The sequence below is a fragment of the Anguilla rostrata genome, chromosome 4 (assembly GCF_018555375.3).
Source record: "Anguilla rostrata isolate EN2019 chromosome 4, ASM1855537v3, whole genome shotgun sequence".
Lineage (NCBI taxonomy): Eukaryota > Metazoa > Chordata > Actinopteri > Anguilliformes > Anguillidae > Anguilla > Anguilla rostrata.
In genome coordinates this window covers 44,812,467-44,832,514 of record NC_057936.1, presented here as the reverse complement: position 1 = coordinate 44,832,514, position 20,048 = coordinate 44,812,467, and the positions used below count along the sequence as shown (strand labels likewise).

Below are 20,048 nucleotides of genomic sequence, written 5' to 3'. Positions count from 1 at the left end.
TCTCGAAGATTTTCATTAAAATAAATGTCTGTTAAGTCACTATCTATCGCTGAATTAGGTAACACAATGGTGATTGAGCCTATTATTATATTAATTTATATTAATAGGCAAAATTCCTAGACGTCTGATTTTTAAATGTTTTAAAACTGCACTTAGCAATTTGACAAGGTGGGTCTTTTGAGACCCCAGGCAACGGCTTCAGACGCTCTGCAACTAACCAGTTCACACCGCTGCAATTTTCTCTGCAACATTCTAAAACTGTTTCGTCTCGTTGCGAATCATTGATCTGAACTGGCCTTAACGTTATTGTTATTTACATTGCCATCAAGTTCATCAATATATTGATCGGAATAAAGCCGGGGTATAGGTGGAGCAGAGCGGGTCTGATTTCTGTGTAAAGACGTCAAGCCGGAGAAAACTAAATAAAAGAATACGGCAGTATGGATTAGCGTTGTTATTATTTTATTACGCTTCCTCGTGTTCCTTCAGCCTTGATGCCCTTTTTTGATGAAATCTCCTTTGTTTTTGTTTTATTCTTCTTGTTCTGATTGCTAATTTAACACCCAGCTCAGCTTTATTCTCGAACAGTTTAGCTCGCAAAACCAGAAACAACAAGGCAGTTGTTTCAAAAAATATCACATAACAATCATTCACGAAAAAGACTGTTTATTGTGCACGAGATACATAATTGCACGAACCACAGCGAATCCCGCGAATTCTTCTCTGCAGTGTAAAGATGTTCATACCGAGCAAAAGGTGGATAAAGAACGTTTGTGGAAATTGATCATCACTAATTCTATCCCAGGTCTGCTACAGCATTTTAACCCGGCTCGGCAGAGTAAAGACAGCTTAAGTTAGCCTAATGTTAGACAAGACATATTGGCTTTTCTCCATTGGTTTAGCCTAATAATAATTAGAAAATTCAATGTACATTATTTTTGTCTTCATGCACCGGGTGGAAAACTTGCTGTACAAAGTGCGTTGTCATATTTACATGTCTGCAGATCAGTTATTAAAATACTTGGTAGATTTGTTAATCACTGCTGACAGTGTTAATTTTTATTCGGTAAAAAGTGACATGCGAACGATCGGTCAGCTAGCGTCACCCAGCAAGTGAACACCACAAACGGCGATGGAGTAGCAGTTACTGGCTCATTAATTGACTGTGGCGAAAACCTACGACGATAACTTGCTTGGTTAACAGCAGGTCTACCAGACAGTTATATGAAAATTAGCCTAGTCAAATCACCAGTAGCCTACACATCTCTGATTGATTGACCATCAGTGTAGTCAATGTTCTTCCCCTGTGGTTCATATTGCTAATGCGTGAGCTAACCACGGATAGCCTACCTAGCTCACTGGCAAGCTGATATGCTAGCTAAGCATATTCGTTTTGCTGAGAAACATAAATTGAAGATAACTGAACATAATTGTATTATTAATGTCATACACATATAACGTGATTACATGACACAGTACAGTCACGGATGGAAATTAAACTCCGTAAACATTTGATAGTATATTTTAAAACATAACAGCAGACAGTCAGCTAGCCTCAAGTTCATTCTGCAATCCTTCATTCAGGTTGATGGGCTTTTGAGCCATTGAGCTTCAAAACGTGTTTTAGAGACCCACGGAGAGTCAATGGGTGACGTCACAGAAGCTTTGTCCATATTTTTACAGTCTCTGGTATGTACTCACGGATTTGACGGCCATTCAACAAGCCTTGATTGACAAAATTATCAACAAGCTCGTAGAATTAGAGCTCCCTAGGTCGCAATTTGTGTACCCTTTTGTCGTTCATTTTCTATTATTTCGTCGAGATCCACCTTTCGTGTTAGTAAGGTTTATAAGGCATTTTGATAAGCTTATCTGAATGTAGGAATCCTTCGCTGTTTTGCTTAGCGAGATCAGTCATCTTATGTGAGAATTGGAAGTAGTAGAACCGGAACACTGGATAGTGGAGAATAGGAGTAGATGCATATGTCCCAGCAATCTTTGCATATTATAAAATAACAATAGTAAGAGAGAAATGAGGACAAATTATGAAATTGAGTAGTTGAAACAATATGTTTTAGCAGAATGGTCATGTAGGTGAAGTTTGACATGATCACAGACTATAGCACAGACATTGTTTAGGGGGCCTGTACAGTGTAATAGTTTCTGAATGATTTCTCAGAAATGCTGCCAATCACTCATTCAAACTATGATAGGATTATTGTTATGGGAGATTGTAACCTTCATGTAGACAATGCTGCAGACTCTAAAGCCACTGATTTTATTAACCTTCTGAATTCTATGGACTTTGTACAACATGGTAAAGGACCCACCCACAAACATGGACACACACTTGATCTTGTTATTACTCTGGGACTCTCCATAGATATTACCTCTACCTGTGATGTTACTTTTTCTGATCATTATTGTGTTTATTTTACTGTAATAGCATGCAATGCGCTAATCAATACTGAACGTACTGTTAAGAAACATTATCTTAACTCAGCTGAAAATTGTATGTCGCTTTTTAAGGATAGTCCATCACCATTCCTGCCCTCCTCCTGTGATGAACTAGCAGATAGCTTATGTACAAAGTTGAAGGCAACCATTGACTCTGTGGCCCCGCTGAAACAAAAACTGGTCACATCCAAACCCAAAGCCCCATGGAAAAATGAGGAGTTAAAACAGCTTAAAAGGACCTGCCGCAAGGCAGAACATAAGTGGGGGAAAACAAAATTGCACATCCATTATGAAATTTTAAAAGATAATCTTGCAAGCTATAATCGGAGTATCAGAACAGCCAGGCAAGCTTATTTTTCTACAATGATCTCCAACAACCGAGACAATCCCAAAGTATTCAGACATGTGGCAAAGGGCAAGAAAGCAGGAAAATATACAGAGCGCAGAGCACGGCGCAGCAGCCCCCCCCCATGACAACAGCTAGGATCAAACTGGTGGCGGCTCTACTATAGCATATGGATGGTAAAGTATGACCCATGACAAGAACTTATTAGGAAAAAAATCATTTAAATTCATTTATATATTTTTTTATATTTAATATTTACTCAGCAGAAGCAACTTTGTTTGAACACTGGGGGGACACATTAAGCGGGGGTGTGGGGGTCCTCCCCCAGGAAATTTTGAGCGTCAAACACTTCATTTCCTGCATTCTGGTGAATTTTTATGCACCGATTTGTGCCCTGTATTTATTTATGTAAAGGAAAACACTAAATTCAGTTTTTATTGGGGGGACATATGCACGTGTTCTAAATATTGAGGGGGACGTATCCCCTGCGTCCCCCCCCAAATCTACGCCTATGCTCACAGCTGTAAACACCTCACAGCTAGACCAATGGGGGTTTGTAGCTGGAAGGGAAGGCATAACGTGTTTTCCCTTGGCTGGAGTCAAAACCAGAGATGTTATTTATTTTTCCTCTGTTCGTAAGAACAGGGCACAATTATACTTAAGAATGCACTGGATCCGTCGCCACGGGTCAGATATGAATGCGCTGCTCCATATCCCGCTTAAGACTGGCCTGAAACGGACCAGTAACATTCTTATTACTCTCCGTTCGCACATGGGGCTATGTTGTCATCAGAGATATATCTGATCTGTCGCCGGACTGTCAATATTCCAATGGGAGCATCAGAATATTCACAAAGGAGCGGAACAACACATCAAATATATCCATGACCACAGCAAGTAGGTGTAACAGTTACTATGGTTTACTCTCGTAATTATCTGACTCCAAATGAAATTAGAATTTAAAATTTGGTTTTAACCATACGTGGAGCTTGGAGTGGTTACACTGGACTCTGTCTTGTGCCATCATTCCTCAGTATATGTTCCCAGGATTAGCACTACTGCTAAATCTCAGTTCGGTGAAGCCTACAGAGGGTAGAAGGCTGACCACCATAATACAATACATTCATCTTTGCATAGACAGTTATGAGCCCAGGTCAGTGCGCATTTATCAAGCTCCTTAAGGCGAATTTGACAAGAACCGACGTATAACGCCCAAGGGTCCTCTTAAGCCAAAAACTCCAGAACCAATACAACACCAATCCCGTTAGCGGGCAGAGCGTGGTCGCCAATCTAACTTGAGGACCTCACTAAAGACTTTCGCTGTACTAGACCCCTGATCAGTGGGTCTTAGTCAGAATTGTCCCCCTGAGTTATTTAGTCAGAATTTTGTCTGAAAATAACATAAGTTGGATTACAGTCATGAAGACCACATAAGTTAAAAATAAGAAGAATTTATTAACAGGCAGGTAGGTCATTAGCTTAGAATTCACAGTCAATAATAAAATACGGAATTTTTAGAACGTAAATACAGAGTAAAAGGTTTTTACCCAGCCTGTTCAGCTACACACGGAACACAGAGTATGCGCAGTGTGGGAAGTCGATTACAATCTTCCCCAACTGGATTGTCTCCCTCCCTTTTAACCCAAATCACGCGTTTGATCCAGGCGGCATTGCCATAAATTAACCTGGACGGGTGGTAAAATCCGGAATTTAGGCCCCCACCGTTTGGAGGATGTTGTAAAAACAATTAGTGGGGGGAGGGGAAAAGGAGATGATTACCAGAGAGGACATTCCATTGTGATAGTTTTTCCCTGAGTTTCTGAAACTATGCTTTATAAACTTTATTTGGTATGAAACATTTTCATTGAATTTCATTCAATTTCTTAAATTTCCCTGAATACGTCCATACCAAACATGTTAATATTGTGGTGCAGTTGTCATGAAAATACCCTTTTGTTGAACCATTTTACATGCAATCCATGTTATTACTACATAAGGCATAATACAGCAATATAACAAAAACATGTGCACGGTTTGTAAGGTTTTACAGGGTTTTTCAATATTATGAACAGACGGTTTAGAGTCCAGATCCAGGAAAGAAATAAAAAGTGTAATGACAGAGGGGCCCACATGAGGGCACTGTGGTACTGTCAAGAGTAGTTGCCCTACCATTTTGCCAGAGACCTGATGATCTTTCCACCCTTAATGGCCCCAAACCACACACGCACACACAACCATAGACAAATGTGACGGGTGCTGGAGAAAAGGTCCGCAAGTCGCAAATCTTGAAATCGCGCTAGGAGGCAAAAAAGGTTTTTAAAATTTTTTTTTACCGTTTTCCTTTCCTTTTTTTTCATATTACGAAAGTTAAAGTGTTGAAGAAGTCACTCAATAGAATAAACAACATATTTAGGGTCACTAAATACTTATAATTTGTTAGCAAAGTCGGCTTGTTTTAGTGATTCTTACAGCCGGGTTTTGGAGGCGTGATGGGGGTGCAGTTTAATTAGCATGTTTGATTTAGTTGGCTATTGTCACTTTGTTTCGGTCAAGCCACCGCCCATAAATAAAGCCGTGTGGTAGTAGCCTATGTTTGTTTACTGTGTGAGGTTGCTAAAATGGCGGACGCTCAATCAGTAGGTGAGAGTATAAGCTTTCTAACGATGTATAACATGTCTAATTTTGCTTTTGGAATAGCGTTTTATAGGTTAGCGTAACCGAACATTTTCTTACCATGGCATTCGCTCTATATGGTAGCATTAAAAGACGTTGCACCTAATGAAACGTTGTCAACGATTTTTCGTAATTCCTTGGAAAATACCATTATTATTGAGGAATTCTGGGCATAGCTAAGCCATATGTTTGCTGATAGACCTATCTGACATCGTTTTCTGGAGCAAAACAGAAGCGGATATAACTGTCATTGATTTACTGTCTCTGTCTCCATCTACTGAACATAGATAAGATTTAATCATTGCTATGTAAGTATTACTGCTCAAAATATTTCGGTTATTACGTTATTTTAGAAATTGAGTGTCTTTAAATAGGTTAGTGGTATTATGTAATGTGGATATTTCACACTGTAATGTAAGCATTAGTTAGTAGTGTAATGGTTTTTGTGACGCATACAACAGTGATGAGGAGAGTGTTGAAACATTGCCAAAACGTGGTGGACGGCTGAAAAATGTTTTTATATCGTCCCATTCCCATACAAGAAAACATAGGAGTGTACAGAGTATAGAAATAGGCTACATACAAGAGTTAATTATTACACATTTAGGTACTGTGCAGCATTGTGTGACTATATGTTTGCATTATGTTTAAATTATATCTATGTTTCATCTTAAACCTTCATAAGGGGCTCATATGCTTTACAATGGACAAAAAGCATTATATTCCTTTTTGGAGAGATTTTGGATTTGTTTCTGGACCCTTAGCTATTTTAGACCAGTGTTAATAATTGAGACATTGTGGGTAGATTTGGAGATGCTGGGTACACTGCTTAGTTTTTGCTTCATAGATCTTTAGTAGTTCTACATATCCACCCTTAGATTTTATGAACTTGTGGTCAAGAAGTTTTTGATCCAGGACATGTATACTTTAACCCGCAATCTCCCAGTATTTCATTGCGAACTAAAAAAGGAGCAAATTCATTTTAGATTTTTTGCCTTGACCATTGCATTTGTGGCACTTTACTTTATATTCATAATTTTGTAAGAAATAATCTAAGCTAGTATTATAAATGGTACAAATGTATTGCCTCATTTAAGACATTTTTCTAGTCTCTGTGGTATTCACATCTGGAGTTATAAAGCTTTAAATAGGGTAACCCCTAAATGGTCAAGGATTTACAGGTACTCTAGTGGGGGAGTGGTTGGGGTGGAGTTAACTAGCTATTGTTCCCACCTATTATCTCCCTGTGAGAAGTGTGAAAAGTTCAAGATCTTTCAAGGGGATTTTCTCTGCTACTTGATTTTAGGAGTACCAACATTCAAATAAGCATATCTTCTTCAACTATTTTCAGATTTCAATGTATGACACATCATTTGAAAGCTTATAATCTGCACTTTCGTAATCTGTAAAAAAACTGAAAAATGACCTTGCCCTACTTGCGGACCAAAACACCAGCACCTGTCACAAATAGTCTAGTTCCCTTTATCTCAGTCTTGTCCAGATGAGCCAACGGCCTGCTCATCCAGAGGAAGTCCGAGTAATCTATTGTTTTATTACAAGACTCTCGGGTCCTTTGAAGTATAGGATGAGTCCCAGGCCCCAGGCTCGTTCAAATGTCAGCCAGTTTGACTCCCCTCTACACAGCTGCTGCCACAATGGCATCTTTGGCCATTTTCTTGCCGGCCGTTGGATTCGCAGAGTGATAAGACCGTTCAGTTCTTCGGAGCAGCCAACTAATTTGTGAGACGTGAGCTTGAACTGCTGTATCCATTCATATACTTTTGGACTGAGAAGGCTTCCGTAGCCTATGTGGTGCAAAGTGAGAGAAGAGGAGATAAAAAAGAAAAAAAAGGCGCAAGAGTCAGAGAGAGAGAGGAGTGGTACAGATATTTTGGGTTGGAGGGAAGATCGATAGCTGTCCAGACAGTTTTAAAACCGATAGATAACCAATGCCATATTTCAAATGGTATGGGGGCCCCTGTGTGCCACCTTCTCAAATAGTAAATGGACACAAATAAATATAGTTTAAATTATTTAATTAGTACTTAATTTATTTGTTGTATTTAGTATTTTGCTCACAAATCACAGATTTATTATTTTATTTTTTATATTTAATTTCACCACTTTTTTTTAAGTATTTCCCTTCGTCTATTTCCTATTTTCTTGCTCCAATATTCATTGTATTTCTATTTAGTATTTTCCTTCTTCTATTTCCTATTTTCTTGCTCCAATATTATATTTGAGAATGTGGCACATTCGGGCCGCAATATTATAATGAGGTGACAAGGTCTAAGCAGCATCGTTGGACAGACAGAGCAATCGAGCAGAGATCACACAGGCGACAGCAGCAGTTTTCTTCAGGATTAAATTTCCCGTACCTACGGGTCCTAGATCGTACAAGCACTAAAAGGTAAAATGAAAATAAATAGCCAATTATCAGCCAGACAAACAAAATCAGCAAATAACTACTTATCAGAAATGACAGCCAGACAAACAAAATCAAAGGAGTGGTGTGATAGTATCCCCATCTCAGCCCTTCATGGCTGACTAATGTTAGCTAGCTTATTTAGCCTAGCCGGGAAATCTGGTATACACCAAGTTAGCGAGCTAGCTAGCTAGCTTCCTAATGTTACCATAATTGACCATATTTACGATGGGAAATTCTTGTTGACACTCCAAATAAACCCGCTATTTCAGGAGCCCTCAGGCCAAAACTGACGTATGATCACAATGCTGATAGCGATATGTTGCACTGCGGCTGACCAGGATGTGGGTACAGTTGCCGTTGTAGTTGGAATCGTACATCTTATAAATTCCTCCACACTAGGTTGTCGATATGCAGGTTGTGTGATGCCGACGCCTGGCAAATCTCCTCTGAAACCTGTTCGAACCTGTGCAAAATATCACTAAGAGGAATACGGTGTCCTATTTCATTCGCTAAAATATGTAGCCTAATTCCTGAACAACTTCAGCATATGCCTCCATTACGCCGGTGGGGTGAGGAGAGGGGATCCGTGTTCCTTTTAGCGATATTTTGCACAGATTCGTTAGCCAGATTATTTAGCCTAGCTGGGAAAGCTTGCCACCAGGGAAACTGATTTGCAACAGGGTACGTGACTAAACTTCCTGGCACTAAGTAAGCTTGAACCGGATTGACTTGACTTTGTCTGAATGATGGTTCACCGAGGGTGTCGTAATTCTTTCGGTCTAACAGTTCTGCTAGATCTTCTTAGTGTTTTCTGTTCCTCCTCTTTATCACTATAATCGCTTTCGGTTTCTCGTCCAGCAGGTGACATCTCCACTGACTGAAGTGATTCCTCCAATCCGCCAGACCCCTCCAGTTCATCTTGAACCCGTTCTTCATCCACTTCATTCTCCTCTTGGACCTGGTCTTTAGCTTCCTGGACTTCACCGTCATGAACACGTTCTAGTTCTTGTGCTGTAACTGGACGAAACTCTTCAGCTGTCACTCTCAATCTAGTACTTTCTTCTGTTTGAGGCCTCTTTAGTCTGAGATTACTCTGGCTCAACGGGGTTTGGAGCATGAGCGGATAGTACCATCCCTCTTCTTCAGAGCTCTCAGCTACCTCTTCTTCGTGTTCGGCTGTATTTGTTCTCTTCTTTTTCTTTACAACTACACTACAACGGTCACAACAGGTAAGTTACTTCTGTCAGGACCACTGTCATCAAAGTAGAACTTTATTGACAATAAAGGCAATACAGTTATGTTTGGCGGTATGGCTCTGTTCTGGAGCTCTCCCGCCAACCACGCAGCCCGCGTGGATAAGGCCGGGAGGCCAGCAGCCAAACCCCCCTAGAGGGGTACACACAGAACAGATCCAGCAGCAAAGCAAGTTCTTAACACATAGGGATGGAGCAATGCAATTTCTTAACACATAGGAATGGAGCAATACAAATTCTTAACACATAGGAATGGAGAAATGCACATTCTTGACGCATGGGGATGGAGCTGGGGTGGTGGAGGGGATTTACGAAGCAACGTGCAGCGCTTGCATGCAGGATGAGCAGCCGAATGAGTAGAGGGAGGCTGTTTCAGTAGACCGCCGTGTTAGTGAATGTACTGTGATAGGCGAACATCACTCAGCTGAGCCATCGGCTGATTCAGCCGGAGTGCTTGACTCTCGTGGCCTGCCAGAACTATGCGATGCTCCATTTCTGTCAGGACCACTGTCATCAAAGTAGAACTTTATTGACAATAAAGGCAATACACTTATGTTTGGCGGTATGGCTCTCTTCTGGAGCTCTCCGCCAACCACGAAGCCCGCGTGGATAAGGCCGGGAGGCCAGCAGCCAAACCCCAAAACAACCATATGCCAACATGATATTAATAAGTGTCTCTGGCTGATGTGATGACTGTGTACGACCACCTGGAGGAAGCCCTTCGTCCAGTCGAGCCATTCAGCTTGAGGCCGTCTATTTTTTACATGGATCAGTGGTTATGTGTACCACAGCATGTTGGACGTTCCCCTGAGGGCAATAGTTAGATGAATTATTAATTAATAAACCAGGGGAACATACTATGTGAGATGTAATATTAGGCTATGTGTACCGACAGCTTGTCGGTATTTCCCCTCGAGCGCCGAGATTTAAACTAAACCGGGGGAAATATGCTACTACCTGCATCAGTGTAAATTAATCCTCACTCATTGCCATCCATACAGCATGCATGGACAAGACCGGGAGGGGGCAGCAGCAAAAAACCCCAAAACAACATACGCCGACATGTTGTTAGTACTTAGTCTCCGGCTGAAGTGATGACTATGTGAAACGCCATTCGGCTACCGGAAGGGCCCTTCATCCGGTCAGCTCGAGGCCGTTCTAACATTGTGGGTCAGTGGCTATGTGTACCAAGCTTTTTTGGCCTTTCCCCTGAAGCAAGAGTAAAATTTAACCAGGGGAAAATACTATTTGTAATGTTGAAGAGCTATGCCTACGTATATGGCCTTGGCTTCTATCAATCAGATTTATTTGTATAGTGTATTTTACGGCAGTTGTCACAGTGCACTTTACGGACAACCCTGGCCTTAACCCCCACAGGAGCAAGCCTAAGGCGACAGTGGCAAGGAAAACTCCCTGTGGCAGATAGGAAGAAACCTTGGAAGGAACCAGGCTCAAGGGGGAAACCCATCCTCCTCTGGTCGGCTCAGATTGTTGATTGTGACAAGCATGTCAGTCAGTGGCTTAGCTACCTCTTAAGCCCAAGGCCATTCAAACTAATCACCAAATATTAGGCTATGTGTACCAACAGCTTGTTGGTATTTCCCCCAGCACTGAGATTTAAACCTTCGACTACATGGCCATACTGGATCTCGTCCTCCATGTTGTTTGATGAGCTGAGCCTCAGAGAAGCTACCCACGGCACATCATCATCTCTGACTGCTTTGTCTCCTTGCCACACTGTGGAAACAACACCAGGTGACACAGTTTCGGTGTACTAACTCATGTTGTCTGGTAGATTCACAGGATACCTCGAAAGAGTATCTGCGTCTGCATTCTGCTTGCCAGGCCTGTACTTTATCTCGAAATGAAAATTGGCTAGCTCACCGACCCAGCGATGCCCCACAGCATTAAGTTGGCCGTGCTGTTAACATAAGTCAGCGGATTATTGTCGGTATACACAGTAAAAGTTGGTGCATAGTACAAGTAATCCCTAAACTTAGCACATATTGCCCACTTGAGGGCTAAAAACTCAAGCTTTCCAGAATGCAGGTGGTAATTGCGCTCTGCTGGGGTCAAAGTTCTGGATCCATATCCTATTACCCAAAGTTTACCGTGCTGGTGTTGATAAAGAACAGCACCTAAGCCTTCGTTGGAAGCATCTGTGTGTAACACAAACGGTAGGTCAAAGTCTGGATATGCTAGTATAGGTGGATGTGTAAGCATGTCAACAAACCTCGCCACAACCGTTTGGTGTTCTGAAGTCCACTCGATGGGCGGTGTGGCTGAAAGCTGCCCTTTTCCCTCAAGGGGGAATGTACAGACCATTGTGGTTATAATTAGATGCAGCGGACGACTGGACCATAAAAAAAAACGACCCGAGGTATTGTTTGCATTGCAAACAGAAGCATGTTGTACAGGGTAGTGTGAGTAGTTTAAAGTACTTAGCAAGCAAAAGCATTGCATTCGTAGTAGTGGCTAAACGAAATCCGTGATGGGAAAACCTACCAGCCACACACCCCTGTCACAACTGACTCAGCTACTCAGCTAACAGCACATAAACAATTAAGCAAACTACTCTAGGTGGGTCAAGTCAACAACACTAAGTGCATCAAAAAGAAAAGAGCACTTACCAAACACAATTTCATTGGATGCATCAAGTGGTCGGCCATTAAAAAAGTGGGTTGAGGAAAGGAGGTATAGAAGCACAGTCCTACAACTCGCATGGGAATTCAAGGAAATGACGAGAATTACAGCTACGACGCAACACGGTGACACCGAACATGAAAGCAGTTTGTTGAGGAGGGGAAAATACGCTGGCAAAAGAGATAAGTAAAGCTAACTTTGATCAGTCTGACAGGGGACTTTTGACCTACCACATCAAAATATCCAGTGATTGGGAGTCACAACGCAATGGATGATTTTGGGGGATTTTTGGTGGATGAGATTTTGTAGTAGTGCACTCGGCAAGTAAAAAACATGCCACCCTCGAACGCCACACAAGTGGACCAGTGGGCAATTGAATACCGAGATGTCATCGAAGATTGAATTTGAATGGCAAAATTGAGGATGTAGAAGGGGACAATGCAAAGGAATATTGCTCTGGGATGAGCAGACGGATTTGTACAGTTGTGTTTTTGTGCAGCACAACCCCACTCCAAGTTGAGCCATTAGAAAGATTTGGAGACTGCGTCAATTGAAAACGTTGCTGAGTTGCTGTCATAAAATGTTTGCCACTTTAAGCACAGCTCGTTCGCAAGAACGAGCTAGGTTACAAAAGTAGAGGAAATGGACTCCGACAAATGTTGGAACAAGATATCCACACGCAAGGACAGTACCAACAACATCCTCAGAGTCGACTTGAGTGAAAGATGCTGTCGACAGCATCATGAAACAAAACCGACACTGAGGGCTCTTCGCGGTAGAGGTGTGGGAGCAGATAGCCAAATGAAAATTGCACTTGAAGCATGCTTGGATGTTACAGAATTGCTTCAGGTGGAAGCAAGTATGTCACGGCAGGTTGTCAATTCCAGACACGTATCTCAACTGCGGGCGCAGAGACAATTTCGAAAATTATTTAGCCTAGCTGGGAAAGCTTGCCACCAGGGAAACTGATTTGCAACAGGGTACGTGACTAAACTTCCTGGCACTAAGTAAGCTTGAACCGGATTGACTTGACTTTGTCTGAATGATGGTTCACCGAGGGTGTCGTAATTCTTTCGGTCTAACAGTTCTGCTAGATCTTCTTAGTGTTTTCTGTTCCTCCTCTTTATCACTATAATCGCTTTCGGTTTCTCGTCCAGCAGGTGACATCTCCACTGACTGAAGTGATTCCTCCAATCCGCCAGACCCCTCCAGTTCATCTTGAACCCGTTCTTCATCCACTTCATTCTCCTCTTGGACCTGGTCTTTAGCTTCCTGGACTTCACCGTCATGAACACGTTCTAGTTCTTGTGCTGTAACTGGACGAAACTCTTCAGCTGTCACTCTCAATCTAGTACTTTCTTCTGTTTGAGGCCTCTTTAGTCTGAGATTACTCTGGCTCAACGGGTTTGGAGCATGAGCGGATAGTACCATCCCTCTTCTTCAGAGCTCTCAGCTACCTCTTCTTCGTGTTCGGCTGTATTTGTTCTCTTCTTTTTCTTTACAACTACACTACAACGGTCACAACAGGTAAGTTACTTCTGTCAGGACCACTGTCATCAAAGTAGCACTTTATTGACAATAAAGGCAATACAGTTATGTTTGGCGGTATGGCTCTGTTCTGGAGCTCTCCCGCCCGCGTGGATAAGGCCGGGAGGCCAGCAGCCAAACCCCCCTAGAGGGGTACACACAGAACAGATCCAGCAGCAAAGCAAGTTCTTAACACATAGGGATGGAGCAATGCAATTTCTTAACACATAGGAATGGAGCAATACAAATTCTTAACACATAGGAATGGAGAAATGCACATTCTTGACGCATGGGGATGGAGCTGGGGTGGTGGAGGGGATTTACGAAGCAACGTGCAGCGCTTGCATGCAGGATGAGCAGCCGAATGAGTAGAGGGAGGCTGTTTCAGTAGACCGCCGTGTTAGTGAATGTACTGTGATAGGCGAACATCACTCAGCTGAGCCATCGGCTGATTCAGCCGGAGTGCTTGACTCTCGTGGCCTGCCAGAACTATGCGATGCTCCATTTCTGTCAGGACCACTGTCATCAAAGTAGAACTTTATTGACAATAAAGGCAATACACTTATGTTTGGCGGTATGGCTCTCTTCTGGAGCTCTCCCGCCAACCACGAAGCCCGCGTGGATAAGGCCGGGAGGCCAGCAGCCAAACCCCAAAACAACCATATGCCAACATGATATTAATAAGTGTCTCTGGCTGATGTGATGACTGTGTACGACCACCTGGAGGAAGCCCTTCGTCCAGTCGAGCCATTCAGCTTGAGGCCGTCTATTTTTTACATGGATCAGTGGTTATGTGTACCAACAGCATGTTGGACGTTCCCCTGAGGGCAATAGTTAGATGAATTATTAATTAATAAACCAGGGGAACATACTATGTGAGATGTAATATTAGGCTATGTGTACCGACAGCTTGTCGGTATTTCCCCTCGAGCGCCGAGATTTAAACTAAACCGGGGGAAATATGCTACTACCTGCATCAGTGTAAATTAATCCTCACTCATTGCCATCCATACAGCATGCATGGACAAGACCGGGAGGGGGCAGCAGCAAAAAACCCCAAAACAACCATACGCCGACATGTTGTTAGTACTTAGTCTCCGGCTGAAGTGATGACTATGTGAAACGCCATTCGGCTACCGGAAGGGCCCTTCATCCGGTCAGCTCGAGGCCGTTCTAACATTGTGGGTCAGTGGCTATGTGTACCAAGCTTTTTTGGCCTTTCCCCTGAAGCAAGAGTAAAATTTAACCAGGGGAAAATACTATTTGTAATGTTGAAGGCTATGCCTACGTATATGGCCTTGGCTTCTATCAATCAGATTTATTTGTATAGTGTATTTTACGGCAGTTGTCACAGTGCACTTTACGGACAACCCTGGCCTTAACCCCCGCAGGAGCAAGCCTAAGGCGACAGTGGCAAGGAAAACTCCCTGTGGCAGATAGGAAGAAACCTTGGAAGGAACCAGGCTCAAGGGGGAAACCCATCCTCCTCTGGTCGGCTCAGATTGTTGATTGTGACAAGCATGTCAGTCAGTGGCTTAGCTACCTCTTAAGCCCAAGGCCATTCAAACTAATCACCAAATATTAGGCTATGTGTACCAACAGCTTGTTGGTATTTCCCCCCAGCACTGAGATTTAAACCTTCGACTACATGGCCATACTGGATCTCGTCCTCCATGTTGTTTGATGAGCTGAGCCTCAGAGAAGCTACCCACGGCACATCATCATCTCTGACTGCTTTGTCTCCTTGCCACACTGTGGAAACAACACCAGGTGACACAGTTTCGGTGTACTAACTCATGTTGTCTGGTAGATTCACAGGATACCTCGAAAGAGTATCTGCGTCTGCATTCTGCTTGCCAGGCCTGTACTTTATCTCGAAATGAAAATTGGCTAGCTCACCGACCCAGCGATGCCCCACAGCATTAAGTCTGGCCGTGCTGTTAACATAAGTCAGCGGATTATTGTCGGTATACACAGTAAAAGTTGGTGCATAGTACAAGTAATCCCTAAACTTAGCACATATTGCCCACTTGAGGGCTAAAAACTCAAGCTTTCCAGAATGCAGGTGGTAATTGCGCTCTGCTGGGGTCAAAGTTCTGGATCCATATCCTATTACCCAAAGTTTACCATGCTGGTGTTGATAAAGAACAGCACCTAAGCCTTCGTTGGAAGCATCTGTGTGTAACACAAACGGTAGGTCAAAGTCTGGATATGCTAGTATAGGTGGATGTGTAAGCATGTCAACAAACCTCGCCACAACCGTTTGGTGTTCTGAAGTCCACTCGATGGGCGTTTTGGATGACAGCTGCCCTTTCCCTCAAGGGGAATTTACATGAACATTTTGGTTATAAATTAGATGCAGATGGAAGACTGACCATAAAAAGTAGTTTAAAGTATCATATGCAAGCAAAGCATGCATTCGTAGCTAGTGAGCTAAACGAAAATCGTGATGGGAAAACCTCCACACACCCTGTCACAACTGACTCAGCTAACTCAGCAGCACATAACATTAAGCAAACTACTCTAGGTTTCAAGTCAACAACACTAAGTGCATCAAAAAGAAAAGCACTTACCAACACAATTTCAGTCTGGATTGCATCAAGTGGTCGGCCATTTAACATGGTTGAGGACAGGGGGTTAGAAGCAGTCCTACAACTCGCATTGGATTCCAAGGAATATCGAATTCCAGCACGATCGACGGTGACAACGAACATAAAGCAGTTGTTTGAGGAGGGGAAAACTAAGCTGGAACAAGAGCTAAGTAAAGCTAACTTTGTCAGTCTGACAGGGGACTTTTGGACCTCAACATCAAATAACAGTTATCTGGGAGTCACAGCGCATTGGATTGATGATGGATGGATTTTTCGTAGTGCCACTCTGCAAGTAAAACATGTCACCGAACGCCACACAGTGGACCAGTGTGCAATTGAATACCGAGATGTCATCGAAGAATTGAATTTGAATGGCAAAATTGAGGCTGTATGCACGGACAATGCAAGGAATATTGCTCTGGGCATGAGCAGAACGGACTTTGACAGTGTGTTTTGTGCAGCACACCCACTCCAGTTGAGCATTAAGAAAGATTTGGAGACTGCGTCAATTGACAAGTTGCTGAGTTGCTGTCATAAAATTGTTTGCCACTTTAAGCACAGCTCTGTTAGCAAGAACGAGCTATGTTCAAAAGTAGAGGAACTTGGACTCCCTGACAAATGTTTGGAACAAGATATCCCCACGCAATGGAATAGTACCCACAACATCATCAGCAGTCTACTTGAAGTGAAAGATGCTGTCGACAGCATCATTGAAACAAAACCGACACTGAGGGCTCTCTCGCGGTCGAGTGGGAGCAGCTAGCCAAACTGAAAATTGCACTGAAAGCATGCTTGGATGTTACAGAATTGCTCGGTGGAAGCAAGTATGTCACTGGCAGTGTTGTCATTCCAGCTGTATCTCACTTGCGGGCGCAGATGACAATTTCTGAAAAAGGACAACTGGTCATGGATCAAGAAATACGAGGTGGCCACTGCTCTCGACCCTCGCTTTAAGACACTTCAATGCATTGCCACAGAGAGACGTGAAGGTGTCTGGGATGAAATTCCCAAGATGGGACGAGCCCCCTGGATAGCTCCAGTCTTTCAGAAGAAAAGAAAACTTTGTTTCCATGCCGATAACACCTTAGTGGATTCAGAGCAGCCCAGGCTAACACTTGCAGGGGAATTGGCAGTCTACAAATCGCTGGCTGATGATTTTGCAAACCCCCTTGAATGGTGGTAGATCCACTAGTTGCAACTGCCACAGCTTGCAAAGCTTGCCATGCGACTGCTTTGCGTCCTAGCCACCTCTGTACCATGTGAGAGGGTATTCAGCATGGCAGGACTGGTTGTGAATAAACTGCGGTCTCCGCTCAACCCGGAGAATGTCAACATCCTCCTTTGCTTACATAACTGGCTTCAGAGGGACATGAAACTATAATTCCAGGTAAGAATTTTCTATTTAAACTACAGGCCAATTTTTTTTGTTCATTATTGATCATTAGATGGCACTGCAAGTATAGTGATTGAGAAGCTTTTGAAAAACTGGGCAGCACAAAACTATGCGATGGTTGTTCTAGTGCTACAGTAGCTATATGTTATTGGAAACATTAGTGGCTGCAGTGATGTTGTTAGACAAACTTACTATAGTCCGCTTGAATAGTTTCTATTCTAATAGTTTTAATACTGTTCTCTTATCTACTTTCAGGGTTCACGAGTGAGAGAGAGAGCATGAGAAATCTATAGATGGAGAGATAAGCTTACGTCGGATTCCGTGGGATTCAAATGGACATTTACGTCGGACTCGGAGGATTGAGGGAGAGTGCTCTGTGGAGAAAAATATATTCCTGTTGGAATGTTACTAAGGGATAAAATATATATTTTGTCAAAGAAGCTTCAATAAAAAAATTTTGATTAACAAAATCTGTGTTATTGATTACGCTGTGGTTAAGCTAAGTTTTCATTGCAAAGAAAGGAGATTTCTGAAACAAGATGTCATTGGAACGTAAAAATTCATTGGAATGAACGGGTTTAAAATTTACAGATTAATCGACTGATTAATCCAACTAATGGAAAAAAATTAACCAGCTAATTTTTTTTAATCGGTCGACAGCCCTAATATATATATATATATATATATATATATATATATTATATATATATATATATATATATATATATAAAGACGGATAACAAATTAAAGGAAAAACCAACATAAAGTGTCTTAGTAAGTCCACCACGTGCCACCAGAACTGCTTCAATGCACCTTGGCATAGATTCTACAAGTCTCTGGAACTCTACTGGAGGGATGGAACACTGTTCTTCCAAAAGATATTCCCTCATTTGGTGTTTTGTTAATGGTGGTGGAGAGCAGTGTCTAACATGTCAGGAAAAAAGCTCCCATAAGTGTAAAATTGGGTTGAGATCTGGTGACTGTGAAGGCCATAGTATATGATTCACTTCATTTTCATACTCATCAAACCATTCAGTGACTTCTCGTGCCCTGTGGATGGGGCTTTGTGTTCCTGGAAGAGACCACTCCCTTCAGGACGGAAATGTTTCATCATGGGATTAAGGTGATCACTCAGAATAACTTGATTATTGATTTGCAGTGACCCTTCTCTCTAAGGGGACAAGTGGACCCAAGCCATACCAAGAAAAATCCAACCATGGCATAATAGAGCCACCGGACCCTCACTGTAGGGGCCATGTGCATTTGTCTTCGTAATAAAGGGTTTATGCACTGCAACCCTAGTATAATATCCCTTTCTATGTAGTTGTCATCAGATTGTTATTGCTGACACAGTTTGACCATGTCCTGCATTGACATTCTCAGTCACTTGAGGAACAGTTGTTCTTCTGTATGAATACAAATTGCACTAATTCACGAGCATCCACGGTCATTGAATCTGCACTTTCGACCCTATTTACTGATGCCTTTCCCATTGATCTAAATGCCGATGCCACTTCAGTCATTGACCCTATTGATACACTAGCCAGTTGAGCAGTCTTTGTGACTGAAGCTCCTGCCATCCATGTCCCAATAATGAACCCTCTCTCAAAGTCACTTACATTGTTTCCTCTTGCAGTCCAAAATCAAGGTCAACTGGGCCCACTCAGCATTATTATACATGCCACAGAGCATGATAGGATATTAATTGTTTAACCCTGTAGCGCCATTTGTACCACATATGATACATGAGTTTCTGAGACTTATAGGTCATCAACATGATCAATACTTTCCTGAAAAACCTGTTGTATACAATCTTACAATCTACATATGTTCTGCCCACTGGTGGATTATCTGTGCACTGCAGGCAGTAGAGGGTCTTTCAGTTGTAATACCCAAAATGGCTGCCTCCATGTAGGGAGCGGCATGTGTTTTGCAGGGAAATCTTTTCTAATTTTGAAAAAGTTACAGTAAGAATAACATTTATCTTGTTACTAATATTTCAATATGAATATTCACTGTACTGAAGAAACGTATAATAACTTCATATTTTGTACGTTATTTTATAGTAAAATCGTATGTATTAAATGTGATGCAGCAGGTATATAAGGTAATTTATCTGTAAACCTCTCAATCGTCATTGTATTGCATTTCACGATGCAGTATGCATTATGCCTACCACAATGTATAATACACTATTTTCATTATTTAATTAAAGATTGAAATGAAGATATATTTGGAGTGGAAATTTAGATATTTTAATGTATTTTTATATGCAACCAACACAATCATGATAATCAGTTATGTTGCAATGAATCACTTTCTAATAATTGTCTTTTTCTCATTGATTTTCACTAAAACAATGCCCTGGCTATCATAATCTGTCTGTTATATTGACCAATTCAGAGAAGAAATTCCGAATACACAATAAAAAAATGAATGTGTGTATTTTCATATGGCAAAACGGTACAATGTTTACGATGTATTGAGCATGCTTATGGATGGCAATTCTAATGACATGGAGCATTTAGGGGAAGATGAGGATGAGGATGATGAGGAGGAATGGACTCCTAATACAGGGAGTATTGAGGGAAGCTCAGATAGTAGTGATGAGGAAGACTTGCAAAGTGTTGAGGAAGATGAAAGTGTCGAGCAGATGAGGGGGCAAATGAAAAGGAAAGCGTATAGGTGGAGAAAAGTACAGTTTGAACCTCCAGTTGTTGAATTTGATGAATGTGTT

At 42.0% G+C, this 20,048-nt stretch overlaps 1 long non-coding RNA gene across 1 annotated transcript in view; it reads left to right on the top strand.

Moving 5' to 3' along the window:
* Nucleotides 1-6,180, top strand: part of LOC135253451 (uncharacterized) — a 47,561-nt gene extending 41,381 nt beyond the window's left edge. The window contains exon 2 of the long non-coding RNA XR_010329619.1: nt 5,444-6,180. This is a non-coding gene — a long non-coding RNA (uncharacterized LOC135253451). The remainder of the gene's footprint in view (nt 1-5,443) is intronic.
* Nucleotides 6,181-20,048: the final 13,868 nt, after the last annotated feature.